At 37.9% G+C, this 21,070-nt stretch overlaps 1 long non-coding RNA gene across 2 annotated transcripts in view; it reads left to right on the forward strand.

Annotated features, from left to right (window-relative positions):
- Positions 1-21,070, forward strand: part of LOC131486728 (uncharacterized) — a 502,029-nt gene that overhangs the window by 235,671 nt on the left and 245,288 nt on the right. The gene's annotated exons all lie outside the window — the stretch shown is intronic.

Raw genomic sequence — 21,070 nt, forward strand, 5'->3', positions numbered from 1 at the left:
AGATGAAAAAGACATTGCTGATATAGCGAATCCTTCATCTTTAAGATGTGGGAAGACAGCATTCACTTTTCGGGAAAGTACCCTGCTTCTACCCACCCTGTCTCGTCTATTCATTAAATAATACCTGTGAATTGAAATAATTTTTAACTCTTGATATATGAAAGCAGAAGTCTGTTTTTTGCATGAAAAAGAAGATTGTGTCAGACAGGTTTCCTTCTTGGCTGTATTCTAGATTCAGAAAACTATACCTTGTATAATTATTTACATGAATGTATTTTTTTACAGTCCTTTAGCCTCTTTGAGGGCAAGATCTTTATCTTACTTATATTTGTAATTTCAGGACTTACTACAATAGCTAGTAAGCCAGAAACAACAAATAGATACTTGATGAATACCTGGAATAATGAACCACAATTTCTTGCTTCTGTAAGTTGAATCAATACTCTCGAATCACCATCACTAACCTGTGGCATTTTATAAATCTAAAATGTGCTTAATAGATCAATGACTATAACACAACTCTCATTTTAAAGATAAGGGAATAGAGACCTGGGAAGATAATTTATAAATTACACCTGGTTCTTAGTCAAACAATGTCTTTATTAGGTTAAGCGTCAGGATGAAATGCGGAAAGTAAACGTAAAAGTATTGTGATGATACACCCATTTAATAATTTACTAATTTCAACAGAGCATGCATGGCCATTATTGTATTATTGAAATGCATTCCACTGATACTCGTGTTAATCAGATGTTGGGATTTTATATACCTAGAAATGGACGACCAATTCCATGGAGTTCCTTTCTCTTTCTCTTTCATGTTCTGAGATGTTCTATTATTTTGACCCTTAGTTTTATTCTCTGGTTTCATCACAAGATGGTGCCAGTGTGTCTCTGTCACTGCAGAATAAAAAAATGAACATCTGCAAGTACTTGCTTTGGAGGTTGGATATAGATCTAGTAAAGTCCAGCCATTTTTACATTTTATTCTTTCTCTTAACTTTCCAGTATGCCCGCTCAAGCAACTGGTGAATATTTCTGTAGGAGTTGTTCTTCAGAGATCAGATATTTCTGTATCTAAGAGATACCCATGTTCATAAATGACTATGACCTCTTCTTATTTCAATGAGTTTCACTTACCTATAGGAGCACACACAGCATGCATACAAATTCAGATCATTTTTCTTATTCTGGCCGATGTACTGAAATGTTCTGGTGACTTCTACATATTGTATATCAATCTCGGTTCATAAACCCATCTCTTAATTTCCTCAGACTAGTGGAAAATTTAACTTCAATCATGTTTGTGGTTGTCAGTCAAACTTCTGGAATCTTAAACCATATTAAACATCTTGAAGAACTAATCGGTCACTGGTTACCTGTATCCTTTGAAAATTCCATTCTTTCAGTTGACAAGACCAATGATCCTTAGCTCCTGTGCCTTCCTTGGATGTGGGGATCACCATAGTGGTTGGAAGTGCTGGGTTTTTTGCAGTCTTCTCAGCATAACGTGTGGCCATTTGTTCTGAGGTTCTGTCACATCTTCAGGGACACTGCCAAATCCCTCTTCTTGAAGGGCTCCCCTTACACCCGTGTGCGCACACACACACACAAACACACACATACACACCCGCAGTTCTAGACTTCTCTCAACCTTTAGGCATCTCCTTTTAGTCTAGAGATAAACCATGTCTCCTCAAGTCCTGTTCTTTTCATTGGCTTTAGACACTTGGAAACAAAAGCCAGAAAGCCCAGACCTCATCTGAACAAAGAAAGTATGGGGTGGCAACCTACTTAAAGAGGAGAAGGACAAGGCATAAAATGGAAGAATAGGGTAGCAGATCCAAGGAGGAAACAAAGATATGTTTCAGAAAATTGTCTTGACAAGTATGCGGAGAAAGTCACTCACTAGCTACAGATGCCGTATTTTCCCCATTGTATGTATTACCAGATGCAGGGGACCCTGCCAGGTCTTGCTAAAACAAAGAATACTTAACAATGTCTGCAAATGGCAAAGCACACTAACTACTGAATGTCCCTGAATCAATGATCTGGTAACTAGTTTATGATCCGTAAATTAATTATATAATGCCTGAATCACAAAAGGATTTAGTACAGCCCTGAATTATTGAGCTACAGTCAAATATGCACCATTCTCCACGATTAATCTGATGTGTGTTTTGGTCAGTCCATAATGAGTATGCATCTGGAGACAGGATAGTGATAGAATCGTCTGTATGCATGGAGAAACCACAAGACTCCTTGATATTTCATGTTCCAGTTTTTAATCTTTTCACCTGTATATATTTTTTTCAACTTCCATTTATTTCACAGATCATTTCTTAGTATAAGAGACCATTTTTCCATGAAGCATTCCATACAGAAGTCCTGCTTACTATTAATTTTAAGTTGAGAAGCAGTAGTTAACAAATATTTTTAGGAAAACTTTTTCTTTGACAGTTCTACCAATGCTTCCCCAAACCAAGTGCATGTGTGTGTATATGTGCATCACACGTGTTAATGAATTTGATCCAAAACAGGAAAATGTCCCCTTTTCCAAGAGACCTTAGGGCCCACTGACTTAATAAAACATTTAAGCAATGAAATATTTTTGGATGTCAAAACCACAGCAGTGAAATCATTTTGTGCCTCAGAACATGCAAGTCTAGGGGGAAAAATAACAGGAAAAAAAAAATAACAGTAGTCATGTATCATACCCTGAAGGTGAACAGTGAAATGCTTAATATAGTCACAGCCCCTGAAACTAAGCTACTTCCTGGAGCTAAGGAGAGAGATGTATGTGTATGTATATGTATATATATATGTGTATATATATATATATATATATATATATATATATATATATATCTCGCAATATATATCTACATATATTTTTCCTTATATAAGCAATATATATATTGCAATATATATATTTTTCCTTATATATGCAATATATATATTGCATATATATTTTCCCTTATATATCCAATATGTATATATTTTTTCCTTATATATGCAATATATATTGCAATATATATATATTTTCCTTATTTATGCAATATATATATTGCAATATATATTGCAATATATATATATTTTCTTATATATGAAATATATATATTGCATATATTTTTTCCTTATATATACAATATATATGTAATATATATATTTTTCTTACATATACAATATGTATATGCAATATATATATTTTTTCCCCTATATATGTAATATATACATAATATATATTGCATATTTTTTCCTTATATATGCAATCTATTTTTTCCTTATATGTGCAATATATATATTGCATATATATTTTTTCCTTATATACACAATATATATATATGCAATATTTATTTTCCTTATATATGTAATATATATATACTATATATTGCATATATTTTTTCCTTATATTTGCAATATATATATATACAATATATATTGCATATTTTCCCCTAATATATGCAATATATTGTAATATATATCTATTTTTTCCTTATATATGCAATATATAAATATATTACAATATATATTAATATATATTTTTTCCTTAGCCTGTAGTTTCTGGATGATGATCACATCAGCTTCAGTGACAGCTTTCTTCTTCCCTGTCTCTAGTCCTCAGCCTCTCAGAATCCGTGTATTACTTTCTTTTTCTATGGTTTCAACCCTCATAGAATGCATAATTTTTCAACATGTTCTAGTTTCTCAAACTTATGATCTCAGCTTAAAATAGTTTCTCCCTAATCACCTTCCCTGCCCAAAGTACAATAATTGAGTTTGTTTTACCCATATTTTTTCTCTCTCTTGCTACTACATTCTGTTTTATCTTTAATATTTATTTAATAAACTTCTGTACCCATTTTTAAGCAATTTTTCATATTGTACAGAGGGCTAAGGGGGGGGCAAATGAGATGTCCTATCTTTTGTTCAGTCACCTATTTGTTCTTTTACTCGTGAAACATTTATTGGCGGTTATGAGGGAGGCCTTGTATGTAAAGAAAGGCACGAGGGCCATTCCCCCTGCTGCACTCCAAGAACTGATGGAAACTGTATAAATATCAAATTTGGAAGGATATTAAAGGTCATCTAGGTCAGCAGCTCCATGGACAAGATACATCAGAATCACTTTCGGGTTTTAAAAAAAAAAAAATACAGGGTCATAAATTCTATACCTCAAGATACTCCATGAGTATCAAATGGATTTGGAAATTTATGCACTTATTATGCATCTTGGATGATGTTGGAATGTCAGAATGGCAATAAACAATTTGGAGCTGTGGATTTAATACAATCCCCAGTCCATGTCTTGAAATCTTTCTTTTTTATAATATGTATATAATATAGTATAGAGTTATATATTACATGTATAATATTTACATGTTTATAAACCACACACACATTTACTACCTATGGATTTAGGATATGAAAATGTCAGTATTCCTGAGATGCACATTCTAGCTGTGGGCAAAGCTGAGCAGTCCAAATTCTTCTTGCCGTGAACAAAGTGGTCTCCTTATAACTTCTCCTAGATGATCCTTTTTCTTCCTCTGCGTCTCTGAACTGTTCTACAAGTCCTGAGAATACCCAGAGTCTCCTGTCTTTCCATCAGTCCTTTGTAGTTGAAATATGATGTTCCATTATGCTTAGTTTACAGAAAGCATATACACTTACAGAAAGTAAATGGCTTTTCCTTAGATTTTGTGATTACTATTTTCAAAATATTTTTATGGAAGCTGAAGTTTTCTCACATTTCTTCATGACCTTTTTAACTAGTAGATATGTTGTATACTTACTCTGGTATATAATCCAGAAACTGTTGCCATCATTAGACAATCAAAGTAGCAGTAAACATACCACAGTATTTCCTAGGGAACACTCCATGTTTTATATTTTCTTATCTTATTCATTCCTACATGGTTCTTGTTTTGTCCACATAATCCAAGCTGTCTTACTCAAAACATAACTTTACTCAATTATCTTTTAAGTATAGTAACAACGTCTCATAATATTTCAAAGATTTGTTTCACAAAATTTTGATGTGAAGTGATGTCAGTCAATCAGACCTGCAGCAGAGGTCTTGCAACCTAGGACTTGCACTTGGCCTCTTCTGGGCCTCGCTAGCAGTACCCAGTGGGACCTGCTGAATTTGGTCATCCCCTTGAGCCCTCACAGGCGGTGGGTCCATTGGAGCTCTGTGCTCATGTTCCAAAGCCGTACGTCTTTGGATTCTGATGGGTTCAGTGGGGAGCTGGGAGTTGTAACTGGGTCTTTTGAAACAGAATCTTGCTTCAGACATGAGGAATAAAAAGGTAATAGTGTTCTCACAAAGTGAAAGGCCTAAGGAGCACTGCTGGATATGTCCTTTCTACATCTTTTCCTGTATCAGCCACACAGTGATGCTGAAAATGATAACACACTTCCAGAGCATTTGTGTCATTTTGCCTTCCTATCAGCGGGATTCCAGTTTCTTTGCATCCTTGCCTGCACTTTTTGTCGTTTTTTTGGCTTTTTTTTTTGGTGATAATCATTCTTGATAGGTATGATGTAACATGGTTTTGAATTCCCCTGATGATTAGTGATGTCAAATATTTTTTCCTATACAGTATGGAGGTTCCTCAAAAATTAAAAATAAAACTGCCATATGACTTAGCAACCCTACATTTGCGTATTTATCCAAAAGAATTGAAATTTGAATCTCAAAGACGTATCTGCTCTCTCATTGCCACAATATTTACAGTAGCCAGCATGTGGAAACAATCTAAGTATCCATCAACAGATGAATGGATGAATAAAATGTGGCGTATGCACACAGCCTTTAAAAAGAAGAAAATTCTTCGATATGTGGCAACATAGATGAGCTGTGAAGGCATCTCAGTAAGTGAAATAAACCAATCGCACGAAGGCAAATACTGCACGATCCCATTTATGTGAGGCATCTAAACTGATCAAACTCCCAGAAGCCAAGAGTGCAATGGTGGCTGTTGGTTAGGGCGGGGAGGCAGAGTTAGGGGGATACAAATCAAAGAGCATAATGTTTCAATGAAACAGTATGAATAAGGTGTGGAGATCTCCTTTACAACATTATATCTGTAGTTAACATTAATGTACACCTAACATTTTTTTCAGAGGCTAAATCTCATCTGTGTTACTACCACATTGAAATAAAATTAATGATAACATGCAAAGAAAGGGGAAAACAGAGCAATCCATAGTTTCATTTTCTTAGGATCCTTTCTTACTCTTCAGTAGCTGAAGACAGTGTTTAGAATGTGTTTATCAGAAGCTCAATGAAAACAATTTGGTGCAGTGTTTCTAGTGTTCTGGTAAAATTAAATACATATTCATGTTTAAGCTAAGCATGAATATGCTGCACATAAGGAAGATGCTTTTATATATGTACTTAAAGCTGGCATTACATAGTATGAGGATAAACAGTAAAATTCATGCTATTCATTTGAAATTTTAATTCTTCCTTAGTTAGGCTGAGAATTAATTTGTTAATTGATTCGTATCTGTTTGTAAGAAATAACACAGAAATCCTGTGTGCCCTTTACTGTCTCCCAAATGGCCACATCTTTCAAAATTATACTACAATATCATAAGCTGGGTATTGACATTGGAATAGTAAAGATATGGAGCATTTCTTTTCTAGGAACGCTTATATTATGAATTCAGTTTTTTTATAGGGCTAATCAAATATTCCGTCTGGTATCAAATGAATTGTGGTAGCTTCTGTCTTTCTGCAACGTGGTACGGCTCATGTGAGTCGTTGGATTATATGTGTAACGTTGCTGGTAGTGTTCCCTTTTTATTCTTTTGAGGTTTATAGGCTAGTTATATGCCCTGTTTCATTCCTGATATCGACAATTTGCATTATGTTACGAGACCCCACATCTCATTTAATCCTTCTGTTTCGACATCTGAGTGAGGCGACCTGCTGAATTTGGTCATCCCCTTGAGCTTGTCACGTTCTGATTCCTCACATGGTTTCCACTAGCATCATGGGAGACGGTATTTATAACCTGAAAGGAATGGACAGCCAAGGCCGCCATTTGGCCTTCTCTGACATTATCTCCTGGGGAGTTGGGAATTCTTATTATACCCTTGTGAGTCCAGAAGTCTAGGCTACGCACTGGCCCTTGACTGGCGTGGTTGGTATTGAAGCCACAGCTTTTTCTGGGGTGTTCACCTCATGCTGAGCAGTTATTGTCTGAGAGTTTTCTGTCTTACTAGGCTGCCCTTTTTCTTCTTCTGTTTAGAGAGGACATCCACAGGTCTACACCCGTTGACATTTTTGGGTGGCCAGTTTCTTCCGTTCAAGGCTTAGATATATGAGGCAACAAATGAAACCCAGAAAATTCAACCCAGTGTCTTGGTCCGGTTCCTCGGTACCTGCCTGGGTCTGTTTGTGTTTGTTTTTCACACTCATGTTGAGGATGTTCAGTGTGCTTAGCAAGAGGCATAGTGAAAACTGCGCCTACCCCGTCTTCCTGGAGACGGAAGTCTACTGTTGTATTTTATAGTGATAGACGTGCTTATGGGAAAACTTTGTATAGTATGACAGTCCTTTATTCCTTTTGAAATGGGTTCTGCACTTACACTTTGCGTCAGCCCCTGCAAATTACGTAGCTGCCTCTGCCTGGGTGTTTGGCACAGGACGGGGGAGTTTCAATGTGTGTTTTGTATGCCATTTTGAACTTGAAGACCTGGAGTAATTTTTTGGGATACTAATCGCCAGTGCCCTCCGTGGTTTTGATCACTCTAAGGACAAAGATTGAATTCTTTAACAAAGTCAGTCTGGTTTTTCTGAGCGAGGACCCTGGCCCTCTCTCGCTTCTCTTTGTATCCCTTGCTCATTATTGTCTCCTCGTCGCTCATCCTCTTGGTCCTTCGCAGGCCCTCTCTTCTCCCACGTCTGGCCTCTGAGCATCGCTGACCTCCATGGGAAAACCTCTTTCTTCTTTTCACATGGCTAATTCCCATCCATCCCTTTTTTGCCAGCTTCACGGGACTTCCCTCAGGGATGCCTTCCCTAGGTATCAAAATGAGATTAGGGCCATATTAAAACCACCCAGGTTGGCCTGTACTCTCTTCCCTAGCAAACCTGGAGAAGTTCACTCAACCGTCTGTTACCCTCTGCAGGGTCCCCCCTCTCTCTCTCCCACTCTCTCATACTGCCATTACTTCCAATGTGTTGCACTGTCTCTTGCATAGAATGATCACTCATTAAATATTTATTAACCATGTTAATTTTTTGACATGTAAACCTAAAAATTACTCTTGGAAATATATAAAAAAAAACTATCCTGATATTTGCAAAAATTCACTGGTTATTTAATCATCGGTGTTTATTTGGTACCTCCGGTGTCAGGCACAATCTGCCCATGTGGTAAGAGTTGTAAAAGTGATCCAGAGAAACCCTATCCCTGTCATTTTAAGTCGTGAATCTCAAGGAAACAAATATGTATGTGTGTGTGTATATATGCACACATACATACATAAATATATAGATGTATATATTTAAGGTTATAATACTCATACATATACACTAATAGTATATACATATTATGCATACATATTAGTTAGGCAATGTGATAAGTTGTAGGAAAAGTATGAATAAGGTAATAAGATGGAGAAGCTGTCTGGACAGGAAATCAGGAAGAAAACTATTTTATCCAGAGTATACCAGAAATGCAAAAATTCTAGATTTATTTTGCTGTGTATGTGTTTTTGCTTTTGTGTATGTGTTATCTTGTGTTGTGTTATTCTGTTTTTAACCTAAGGAACTGGGCAGACAAGAGTGCTGTCCCCGTGCTGGGAAGGACAGGTTGGTCACGTTACTTTGGAGGGACTCAGAGAAAGGAAAAGATTAGGAAATTACTAATTTTCTTTTGAAAATCTTAAATTTGGTTAGCAGTACAAGAAGATACGTGAGGTAGAAAATTTTACATATGAGACAGGAACTTGGTTTTTACACAGTTTTGTATATTCTGGTGATTCTTATGAAGTGTCACGGATACTTAGAATAATCCTAGATACACATCACTATCAGTCCGAGCTGAATAGAATAGCCCAGAGGTTGTTGGAAGAGTTCAGAATATAGCCAAAGATACTAAATTTCCTCATTTCTTTTTTACATAAAAAAGAGACATTCACCCCTTGAAAACATATGAGTACCAAGGGCATAAATTCTCGTTATTATAGCTTTCAAAGAAGTTTTTAACCAGGAAAGCACTGGTCTCCCTAAGAGATCTATTAGTGGACAAATTGCAAATATAAAATATATTCATTCTGTGTACCAAAAGACTTGATCATAACTGAGGTGTATTTTGCACATTTATTGTTTAAAATTTGAAATATTTCACGTTTTACTGAATTTGAAAGTATGCATCCTTGTTAGATAAATTTGAATATATTTGATTTTTCCATTCTTCTTCCACAATACACAAAAGGAAAACAAAAGTTGCCCTTTAAGTTGTTCTGAACCAATTCAGAAAAATAAGCCCCCATGATATGAAATAGATTTTTCCCTCTTGACTCATCTTTCTTTTTATATTATTTTCTCTTTAATTATAGTTGATAATGCACTTTGAAAAATGTTTTTTGTTAGGCACTAATCCCACCATAAAACTTTGTAATTATGTCATGTTCCACACCTGCCTTTAGGAGTTTATTGTTTACAAAGTGTGTTGCCTTACAACCAACGGAATGGGAAAAGATATTTGCAAATGACATATCGGACAAAGGGCTAGTATCCAAAATCTATAAAGAGCTCACCAAACTCCACACCTGAAAAACAAATAACCCAGTGAAGAAATGGGCAGAAAACATGAATAGACACTTCTCTAAAGAAGACATCCGGATGGCCAACAGGCACATGAAAAGATGCTCAACGTCGCTCCTCATCAGGGAAATACAAATCAAAACCACACTCAGATATCACCTCACGCCGGTCAGAGTGGCCAAAATGAACAAATCAGGAGACTATAGATGCTGGAGAGGATGTGGAGAAACGGGAACCCTCTTGCACTGTTGGTGGGAATGCAAACTGGTGCAGCCACTCTGGAAAACAGTGTGGAGGTTCCTCGGAAAATTAAAAATAGACCTACCCTATGACCCAGCAATAGCACTGCTAGGAATTTACCCAAGGGATACAGGAGTACTGATGCATAGGGGCACTTGTACCCCAATGTTTATAGCAGCACTCTCAACAATAGCTAAATTATGGAAAGAGCCTAAATGTCCATCAACTGATGAATGGATAAAGAAATTGTGGTTTATATACACAATGGAGTACTACAGGGCAATGAGAAAGAACGAAATATGGCCCTTTGTAGCAATGTGGATGGAACTGGAGTGTGTGATGCTAAGTGAAATAAGCCATACAGAGAAAGACAGATACCATATGGTTTCACTCTTATGTGGATCCTGAGAAACTTAACAGGAACCCTTGGGGGAGGGGAAGAAAAAAAAAAAAAGAGGTTAGAGTGGGAGAGAGCCAAAGCATAAGAGACTCTTAAAAACTGAGAACAAACTGAGGGTTGATGGGGGGTGGGAGGGAGGGGAGGGTGGGGTATGGGTATTGAGGAGGGCACCTTTTGGGATGAGCACTGGGTGTTGTATGGAAACCAATTTGACGATAAATTTCATATATTGAAAAAAAAAACAAAAAAAAACAAAGTGTGTTGCCTTAAAGTGCAAAACTACAAACATGTATAGGGTACACAGTATTTCCAACAGGTTAAATTACCTGTAATGTGTGGGCACCTGGGTGGCTCAGTCACCTGAGCATCTGACTCTTGACCTTGGCTCTGGTTATCATCTCATGGTTCATGAGTTCAAGCCCCACATCAGGCTCTGTGCTGGCAGCAAGGTATCTGCTTGGGATTCAGTCTCCCTCTCTCTGCTCCTCCCCAACATTCACCACTTTGTTTCTCTCAAAATTAATAAATAAAAAAAATAGAAGCTTGGAATTAAAAAATAATAATAATAAATACACAATGTATATATGATGTTAATCAGAGCCTTTAGCAGAAAGAAATACTGTATTTAGACTCCAGGCCCACCCTCTGTCACCCTTGTTCAAGTGCAAAGGAAGAATTTAGTGTAGTCTGCGAGTGGCCCCTAGATAAAGTAGGCTTCCCTCACAGATTAAGAAACCTCAGAAATTATTTAAGAATTCATCAGCTACTACAGCAATAATGCTATGTACCATGTGATCTCACAATTTCAGTGGCAGGTTTATTTTGTTGAGTTTCTTTCCCACCCTCGGATGTCCTTGTGAGCTGGGGATGCCTCTGTTCCCTAATGAAGGTCCGGGGCGGGGCGGAGGAGTGCGTCTTTTCTGTGTTTCTCATCCTTCCCCGGAACAGGTGGGCTCCTGTCACGGAGATGGAAGAAACCACAAGGATGAGTGTCATCACTTAAGTACATCGAGGCCCCTGCTCGTATCAATCCACTGGTCATTTCAGCCGCAAATAGGTGCATTTCAACCACAAATAAGTTTCTGTGGAAGACCCGACGCGTGCCCAGGTGACTTTTCTTACCCTCTCCTTCTTGAACGTTTCTCCGATGGGCCCAACCCAAAGACCTTTCCCTGTCAGTGTCTTGCAGCAGTATTGGCTAAGCCACTTAACAACACGTGTTCCATAAACTTTCCTCTAAGATAAATTCTCTTCAATGTGTACTTGCTCCTTTGAAAGCACCTTGAAAAAGTATGCTAAAGAATACGAAAAGTATTCTCCATTTTTATCACAGGTGTTCAGCACAAAGCCTTAAGTGAAATAAACTCTTGTTACTGATAATGGAAACTATACGTGAGAGGGTAATGCATCAGACGGTTTTGGTTTGACTTCTGTTTATCCATCGTATATCCGTCAAGGTAACTACATACTCTCCATCATGCATGTGCTTATAACACACCAAGGTTTATGACTGGCTCCATGCCCAGTGCAGTCCACAAGTCTACGGTCATTGTGGTGGTTCAGGCACCTGGGATAACGGAAACTCCATCTTGACGCATGGTTTCACCACACCAGATAAAGGAAGCATCATAAATCATGCCCCGGATCCTAACCTATGTCTCCAACTGGAAGCTTTAACCTACTACTGTATCTGCTTCTATTGCATTAATGAAAGCAAGTCCTATGGCTTCACCTGACTAAAAAAGAGGTGATCAATGCAGTCTCCAACCACATTTCCAGAGGCAGAACCATGGCCTAAGAACCTTCATTTCTCATACAGACGAACAGCAAGACAAGGCTGTGGGGTAACTTTGGAAGCCACACAACTAGAAAGCAGCCAATTTGGAATTTAAATCCATGTTCTAAGAAATGAGAGCTCAAGCTTTTTCTTTTAAGTTTTTATTTAAATTCCAATTAGCATACAGTGTAATGTTAGTTTCAGGTGTACAATGTAGTGCTTCAACACTTCCTACATCACCCAGTGTCCAGCTTTGAATCATAGCATGTAACTACTTTTCTGTGTGAAGCCGCCTCTCTGTTAGAGAGGTTATGTATCTGGTTACGATGAAGAGGGTTTGTCATGTGAAAATTAAACAACAATAAAAAAATAGATGTTCCTCTCAGCCCGTGGGGTGTTCAGGTCTGCCTGAGAAGGAAGGCTGGTGGGCTGTCTCTTGAGAGACCCTGGTGGTAATGCATGCACCGTGGTCCACAGTTTAAGGTGTATCTGCTCTCAGTGGAGATGTTCACTAAGCTGAAGAGGCCATTAGATAAATCTAAAGTATCGGTTTTCTCACGAGACTGTAACTTTTCTAAGAAACAGGATGCTTGTGTTCATATAGCAAGACCATTTTATTTCAGTTAGCTGGCCCAGACTGTAATCAAAAAATTGCTCAGTCAAATGGAATTAAATAAAGGAAGATAGACAAACCCATGTGTAGGGGCATCAAGCTACTAACTCCACGTTACCAAGAAACATTCTCATGTATGAATTAGGATGTTCAGGGGCACCTGGGTGGCTCACTCCGTGGAGCGTCTGACTCTCAATTTTGGCTCAGGTTATGATCCTAGGGTCTTGGGACAGAGCCCCATATCGGGCTCCACGCTGAGCATGGAGTCTGCCTAAGTTTCTGTCTCTCTCTCTCCCTCTGCCCCTCTCCCGTACTCATGCTCTTTCTCTCTAAAATAAAAATAAAGGGGCGCCTGGGTGGCGCAGTCGGTTGGGCGTCCGACTTCAGCCAGGTCACGATCTCGCTGTCCGTGAGTTCGAGCCCCGCGTCGGGCTCTGGGCTGACAGCTCAGAGCCTGGAGCCTGTTTCAGATTCTGTGTCTCCCTCTCTCTCTGCCCCTCCCCCGTTCATGCTCTGTCTCTCTCTGTCCCAAAAATAAATAAAAAACGTTGAAAAAAAAATTTAAAATAAAAATAAATAAGTAAATAAGTAAATAAATAAAATTTTAAAAAGCAAAAAAACCAAAAACAAAACACACGTGAACACACACACGCGCACGCGCGCGCGCGCACACACACACACACACACACACACACACTATTGTCTGAAGTATTTAGTTTGAGATAGTATAGCTGTCCTAATGGCATATATGGCCATTGCAACCCCTTTTTCTACCCCTAAAAGCATCTCATTTAAGCAAAATCAGGTAAAAAAAATCCACAACAGGCAGACTGTAACTCACAAGGAAAGGTGAGGAGAACAAGATTGAGAGGGGCCAGGAGGGAGACTTGGGGGAACCTCTTTGTGAGGCTGACAGCACAGAGCTTGCTTAGGATTCTCTCTCTGCCTCTCTGTGGCTCTCTCAAAATAAATAAAAAAAGAAAAAAGAAGAAAGAATGAAGAAGACAGAAAATGCAGTATTAGTAATGTGTCTCAGTCTTTCCTTCTAGATAAGCATATCTTGTAATGTTACCATTTTTTGCCATGTTTTACACAAGTGTATGTTATGCATCTTTTAAGTACTTTTCAAATAAGGATTTTTAATGGATGTGAAATGTTCTACCTTATGGATATGTTGTATTTTCTGGAAGAATTTCCCTATTATTGGACTTTTATATTGATTATAATTCATTAATAAAAAACAGATATCAAATGATATAAATCTTTGTTACTTGGAGATTTTCAAAGGCTATATAGTCCAATAAATGCAATCACTGTGCCAGACTACATATATTTTAAGCCACTTCATACATTTTGCAAATCCTTTCTCCTAAATTTAATGGTAGTGAATACTGCTATCATTTATGTATGAGATTGCCCAAGTCACTGCATCCTTCCTTGTAAAAGCTGCATACACGTATTGTGATGAGCACTGGGTAATGGATGGAAGTGTTGTATACCTGGATGTAATATAACACTGGGTATTAACTAACTGGAGTTTCTCTGAAAACCTGAAAAAAAAAAGAGAAGGAAAAAATAATAAAATTAGCCAATTACACAATTTAGGGCAGGGAGGAAGAACAAAGCCCTGTTCTCATCTTTTGGTCAAGAATTTCTCCTAAGTGATGTATGATGATAAGACAGTAGTCATTTCTGTAACGTATGCTCATACTTTCATTTTCTCTATTCTCCAGTTTTCTAAGAGCCTGTTTAGAAAAACATTTCACGTGAATTATTTTATGCATGTTGAAAAGCCGTTTCAAATAATTTACATGAAATATGGGTGATGTAGGAGGAAAATTGAACGGTAAGATTTCTAAAAATCCTACATTGTTTTTGGGAAAAGCAATCAACCCCGAAGATATTTTGAAAATAAAGGGAAATAGGAAGTAAACGAGAAAGCTGCACATAAATTCAGTTTTACTTAAGGAATATAAAGAAGGATACCCAATATTATTTGCCATATTTATCAATTTATACTTTTCCCCTGGTTTCTCTGCTTAGATCTTGCAACAACCAGATTTCAATTTGAGTGTTATTTATTTTAATTAATTAAATCAGGTGTTTATGAATTAATGCTGTCTTGTCCTCTGTTATCTCCTGCCATCTACACGCCGTCTTCTCCCTTCTGTGTGCTCCTCTGTAAATATTAGGGGTTGTAAGGGGCGCCTGGGTGGCGCAGTCGGTTGAGCGTCCGACTTCAGCCAGGTCACGATCTCGCGGTCCGTGAGTTCGAGCCCCGCGTCGGACTCTGGGCTGATGGCTCGGAGCCTGGAGCCTGTTTCCGATTCTGTGTCTCCCTCTCTCTCTGCCCCTCCCCCGTTCATGCTCTGTCTCTCTCTGTTCCAAAAAATAAAAATAAAATAAATATTAGGGGTTGTAAGCCTGGGGACTGTATTTCCCCAGATCCCTGACAGTGTCTCATTGGGCTTGGTTTTAGCAATGTGAGTCACTCACACAAGATTTGGGAGGTTGAACAGAAGGAAAAGCCATTGTTGCTTCTGCTGCAGTTTCATAACCGGCATCTGCAGTGTGCAGGGGACATCTATGCAATGTGACCAAAGGCTTCTGAACATCCGTTCACACGTTGCCCACTTGGGTTCTGTAGACAACAGATATTACAGAGGGAGGGATCTGGTGCTCTCTGAACTTGCTGATTTCCTAAACATGGTCAGTCCTGACTTTGACTCCCTGACCTGTCACACTTTTTTACACTGTACCACCTTGCTTCTACTAAGTCCTATGTTTATATTTTCCTACATGAATCTTACTATACATCTTAATATTTACCTCACGATTCCTATTTTATTTTTACGTTTTCAATTTTGTTCATTTCAAGAACGTTTTGATTTTATACATGTAAAAACTTAGCACGTCATTTTTTATTAGACCTTTATTTAAAAAAAAGTCTCAAAGCTAACAAAATTGTTGCACACATAGTACAAATGTAACTTTTTGAGCTGTAGCATTTGAGACAGATAGGTAAACTGATGTCTCATTCCAGCTGAACACAGGAGTGGTTCCTATGAGCAAGGACACTATTGTAATGTCCCTTTGCACGGTACAAGCATCACAATCAGCAGATGAACATTGATGCTTCATACATGTAATTCTTAGACTTCATATAACCTTCACTACTTATCCTACCAGTGCCCTTTACAGGAAAGCACTCCCTTCCAGAATCATATGCTGCATTTGGTGGTTTCTCTCTATTCTCTTCAAACCTGAATACTTACTTAATCTTTCTTTGACTCATGATTTTAATACTTTTGAGGAGTGAAGACTCTTCCTCATTTTGGATTTCCCTCATAGTTCCTTATGAATATATTAGGTTATCCTTATCGGGTAGGGGTATCACAGAAGTATTGATGTGCTCTGTATATATTCATCTTTTTATGCATGTAAGATGGCATATGATTTCAATTCATTTTACTACTTGTGATATTAACTTTGATCACTTGATTAAGAGGTGTTGACCAGCCTTCTCCAAAGTGTAAGGTTATTTTGTACACTACCTTCCTGTCTAGCATAGGAAAATGTTTGGGTTTCATCTTTTGTGCTTCCTCTTTCCCCGGGCTTGAATCAGCCGTTCTCCAAGGAGTCCTGGTTCATTTTAGTAACCATGTTCAGAAGGAAAATTTAAAAAATCTGGAAAGTATATTTGCTCATTTCTCTTAAGGTGTGGCTGTTCCCAGACCTCTCATATGACAGACCTAGGGTATATCTATATGTGTATCTGTCTATTCATATCATTTTTCCTTTAAAAACCACGTGTTCACCCTATCTTCATTTCAGTCAGCACCGTAGTGTTCATTCTACATTGCCTCTTTCCATGATTTTCTCTTTCTTCTCCATCAATGAAATCTGAGCCTCTTTGGCTGAATGTATTTAATTAATTGACCAGTTCACATGTTAGTAACCAATCCTGCTGCTGTGTGGAAACAGTCCTCACCCTACTCCAGATACCCTGCAGCGGCCAGCCATAGCTGTCCCTGTGTGGTTGCCTTTCTCACTTTGCCTGGATGTCAGCACCACGTGTTAGGCCACCCACCATGCCGTCTTCAACATGCTTGGCTTCTGACACTCCGTGCTGGGCCACCACTGTCAAGGTCTAAGGGGAAACCTTACCAAGCCCAGCAGAGCTCTGAAGTCGTGCATCCGGCTCCCCTCCGCACTCCACTGTTCACCTGGGACCATCACATCCCATAAACATCCACCTATGCTCTGACCACCAGGCCAGCGCTTGGCCACGGCAGATAGACGCCTTGTTTGGTTAGCAACAACTGATTTTTGTTTTTAGACTGAGTTGCCCAAGAAGAATGATTATTTTTTTTTCCTACTCTAAAGGGACTTACTCATTTTAGTATCAGTGAAACATTCACAAATCCTGTCTTTTATTGGAGAATTTACATCATTTATATGTAAGGGGCACCTGGTGGCTCAGTGAATTAAGTGTCTAACTCTTGGTTTCAGCTCAGGTCATGAGGTCACAGTTCATGGGATCCAACCCCATGTTGGTCTCTGCACTGGCAACACAGAGTTGGCTTGGGATTCTCTCGCTCTCCCTCTCTTCCCCTCTTCCCCTCTTCCGCTCAGGCATGCGTGCACTCTCTCTCAAAATAAGTAAGTAAACTTAAAAAATCATTTATATTTAATAGGATTACTGATATGACTGAGTTTAAATATACCATCCTGTTTCTTTCCTATATGTCATGCTTTTTTATTTATTTTTCCTTTTTTTCTACCTTTTTAAGATTATTTGTTTATTTTATATGCTTTTCTTTTATCTCCTTTGTTGGTTTATTACCTATAACTTTGTGTGGTGTTACTGTACTTGTCAATTAATTTATTAATTAATTAATTTATTTTTGGGGGAGGAGAAAGAGAGAGAGAGAGAGAGTGTGTGTGTGAGAGAGAGAGTGCAAGCATGCGAGCAATAAAGGTGTAGAGGGAGAGGGAGAATTGTAGGCAGGGTCCATACTCAGTGTGAAGCCTAATGCAGGGCTCGATCCCACAACTCTGGGATCATGACCAGAGCAGGAATCAACTTAACCAGCTAAGCCACCCAGGCACCCCTGCATGTTAATTTAATGTTTACATGATAGATCTTTACCGTGTCATGTTATACCTTATCATGTTTTGCCTTCAGTTGACATGGTACCATTTCATGTTTGGAATCAGAACTTTTTTTTTTTTTTAATTCAAGTAAGCTCTGTGCCCAACATGGGGCTTGAACTCATGACCCTGAGATTAAGAGTCACATGCCCTGCTGACCGAGACAGCTGGGCACCCCAGTAGAAGAATTGTGTTTTTATAATGGTGTACTCCCATTTCTTCCCTCCTAGCCTCGGTGTGATTATTGTCAAACATTTTATTTCTGTCTGTGTTATAAACCCGACAATGTAGTGTTATTATTTTTCCTCAAACAATTATATTTTAAAATGTTTAATAAGAAAGCTGGTCTTTTATATTTACCAGTGTTTATCATTCTTGTTGTTCTTTATTCATCTGGGTCCTTATTTTCTCCTCTAACATTCCTTACACTGCAAGTCTGTGGATGATGAGTTGTGTCAGTTTCTATATGTGCCCCTCCTACTTCTCCTGTACTTTGGAAAGATCTTTGGCTTGATGCAGAATTCTGTTTTGGCAGAATTTTTCATTTCACTACATTGAAGATACTCCTCTGCTATCTCTAGCTTACAATCTTCTGACACGAAGTCTGCTATCATTTTTATCTTTTTTCTCCTGAATGTACTATGCCTTTTTCTCTGTCTTTTTATAATTTCTTATCATTGGATTTAAGCAAGTTGATTATGATATCTCTTAATATAGTTTTCTTAATATTCCTTCTGCTTGAGCTTCATTGAGATTCTTGACTCTCTGCGTTTATAGTTTTTTATCATAGTTGGGGAAAATTGACTTCATTTTTTGAAAATTTATCTTTTACTTCTCTGTGTGTGTTTCTTCCTGTTCAGACACTCAAATTACACATATATCAGTTTTTTTGTTTTGTGGGGTTTTTTTAAGTGTATTTATTTATTTTGATGTTGAGAGAGAGAGAGAGAGAGAGAGTGCAGAGGAGGGGCAGGGAGAGGGGGAGTAAGAGAATCCCAAGCAGGCTCTGTGCTGCCAGTGCAGACACCAACATGGGGTTGGATCCCATGAACTGTGACATCATGACCTGAGCTGAAACCAAGAGTTGGATGCTTAACTGACAGAGCCACTCAGGCACACTTCAGACTTTTTGAAATTGTCCCATGACTCACTGAGTCTTTGTTAATGTTTTTCTCAGTCTTTACTTTTCTCTCTGTTTCATTTTGGATGTTTCTATTGGTATGTTCCCAATCTTTGCTTCTTTAATGTTAAATTACTGTTAATTCCATCCAGTTCGTTTTCACCTCAGGCATTGCTTTCGGCTCTGTAAGTATGAATTCGGTCTTTCCAGTATCTTCCACCTCTCTGCTTATCATGTTCATTTTAGCTTTTACATGTATCGAATATATTTTAATAACTATTGTGATGTCTTATTAATTCTATCATCATTATGTATTGTATTTTTTATTTCTTTTTATGCCTGGTAATTTCATATTGGATGCCAGCCAATGCTAATTTTATCTTCTTGGTGCAGATATTTTTGTACTTCTCTATATATTCATGAGCAGTTAATTTATGTGAAAATTATTTGCTCCTTTAATATTTCTTTTTAGACAGGAGAAGCTTTTAGTCTAAAGTTAATTTTACCCCCCATATGGAGCAATCTTCTTTGTTAGTACTGTATCTGTATACCCAGTCATCATGAATTATGAAAGATTCCATTCTTGGGAGTGGACACTATATACCTGGCCCTGCGTGAGTTCTCCTTATTGTTCCCTCTAATTCTTTTGGATGATTTTTCCTTCGTCTCTTGTGGTTACCTCACATGCATGCAATGATTAGTCTGTTTCTCATCTCAGAAACAGCTGTCCTTTATTATCTTGGTATGCAATATCATGAAAATTATAGTTTCATATTTTTCTGTGGTTTTTATTATTGATTATTTTGGACAGAAGGGCAAATTCAGTCTCTGCCATTCCACATGGACTACAAATGGAAGTCATTTACGCTTACTTCTTTAGTATGCTGAAAATCTATACCATGTCAATGGATATAGGATTTATCCTATGGTGAATCAGAAACCAATGAAAAACCTCTTAAAATATACTCAGATATATTTTTTGAACTTTTGTTTTGTATTTTAGCAGTCATTTGGCATTGTCTAAACGGGATTTGGGGATGAGAGATGCAGGTATGACATAGATTGGGTATTTATCATAAATGCATAATTTACATAATTACATAGTACTGCAAATTCTAAGTCTACATACTTGTGAAACAGTTCAGTACAATCAAGAACAGACAAGGTGGAAATAATAGAAGTTGAAGCTTATTTTAAAAAGTTACACAAAATTGCCTTGGCATGGTGACTGTCCAAATTTGGGCTCCCCTGAATGTGCAGCCTTAGTTGAGGACTCTTGTAGAGAGAAATTTTTGAATGTTGGTTCTTTCATCTTACTCCCGTATTTATTTTATTTCTCAACAATTGCCTTAATTCTCCCCCTTCATTGAGTTACAAAACACCTTGAAAAAATTCTAGAAGAATCTACCAGGTTGCACATCTAAGTCTCATGTTCAAAGTTAGAATTGTCTCTGCAGCCTAAGACAGGTGGTGCTGACCCACACAGGGATGTTTCTGTTACTTTAATCCGAAGATGTGGTTCAAATGAAGAGTGTGAAGAGATTTCTCTTCTTATAGTTAGGGTAGTGAGTAGGTAAGACTGTGAATCTTGGAGGCATTCTGCCTAAATTCAAATCTGGAACCTTTCATGCTAGCTTTGTGAGCTGACACCTGCTACTTACCTCCTGTGTGCTTCAAATTTTTAATCTATCGATTAGAGATAACATTACTACCCATCGCATGGAATTGGTGAATATTCATGGATTCAGTACTTGTACAGCACTTAGAAAAGTACTTAAATAGTCAGCATGCAGAAATGTTTGGCTATTTCCGTTTTGTTAGCTGCAAAATAGTTAATTTTTCCTAGATAAACTTAGTAGTGCTTTAATGCTACCATGATTATTTTACTGCATTTAACTACCTAATTACCATAAGTCTATAGAGAGAGGTTATTACCTTATTGACTGCCCAACAGTAATCCCAAGGAGACTTTGTGATTAA

This window comes from Neofelis nebulosa, chromosome 10 (genome assembly GCF_028018385.1).
Source record: "Neofelis nebulosa isolate mNeoNeb1 chromosome 10, mNeoNeb1.pri, whole genome shotgun sequence".
Lineage (NCBI taxonomy): Eukaryota > Metazoa > Chordata > Mammalia > Carnivora > Felidae > Neofelis > Neofelis nebulosa.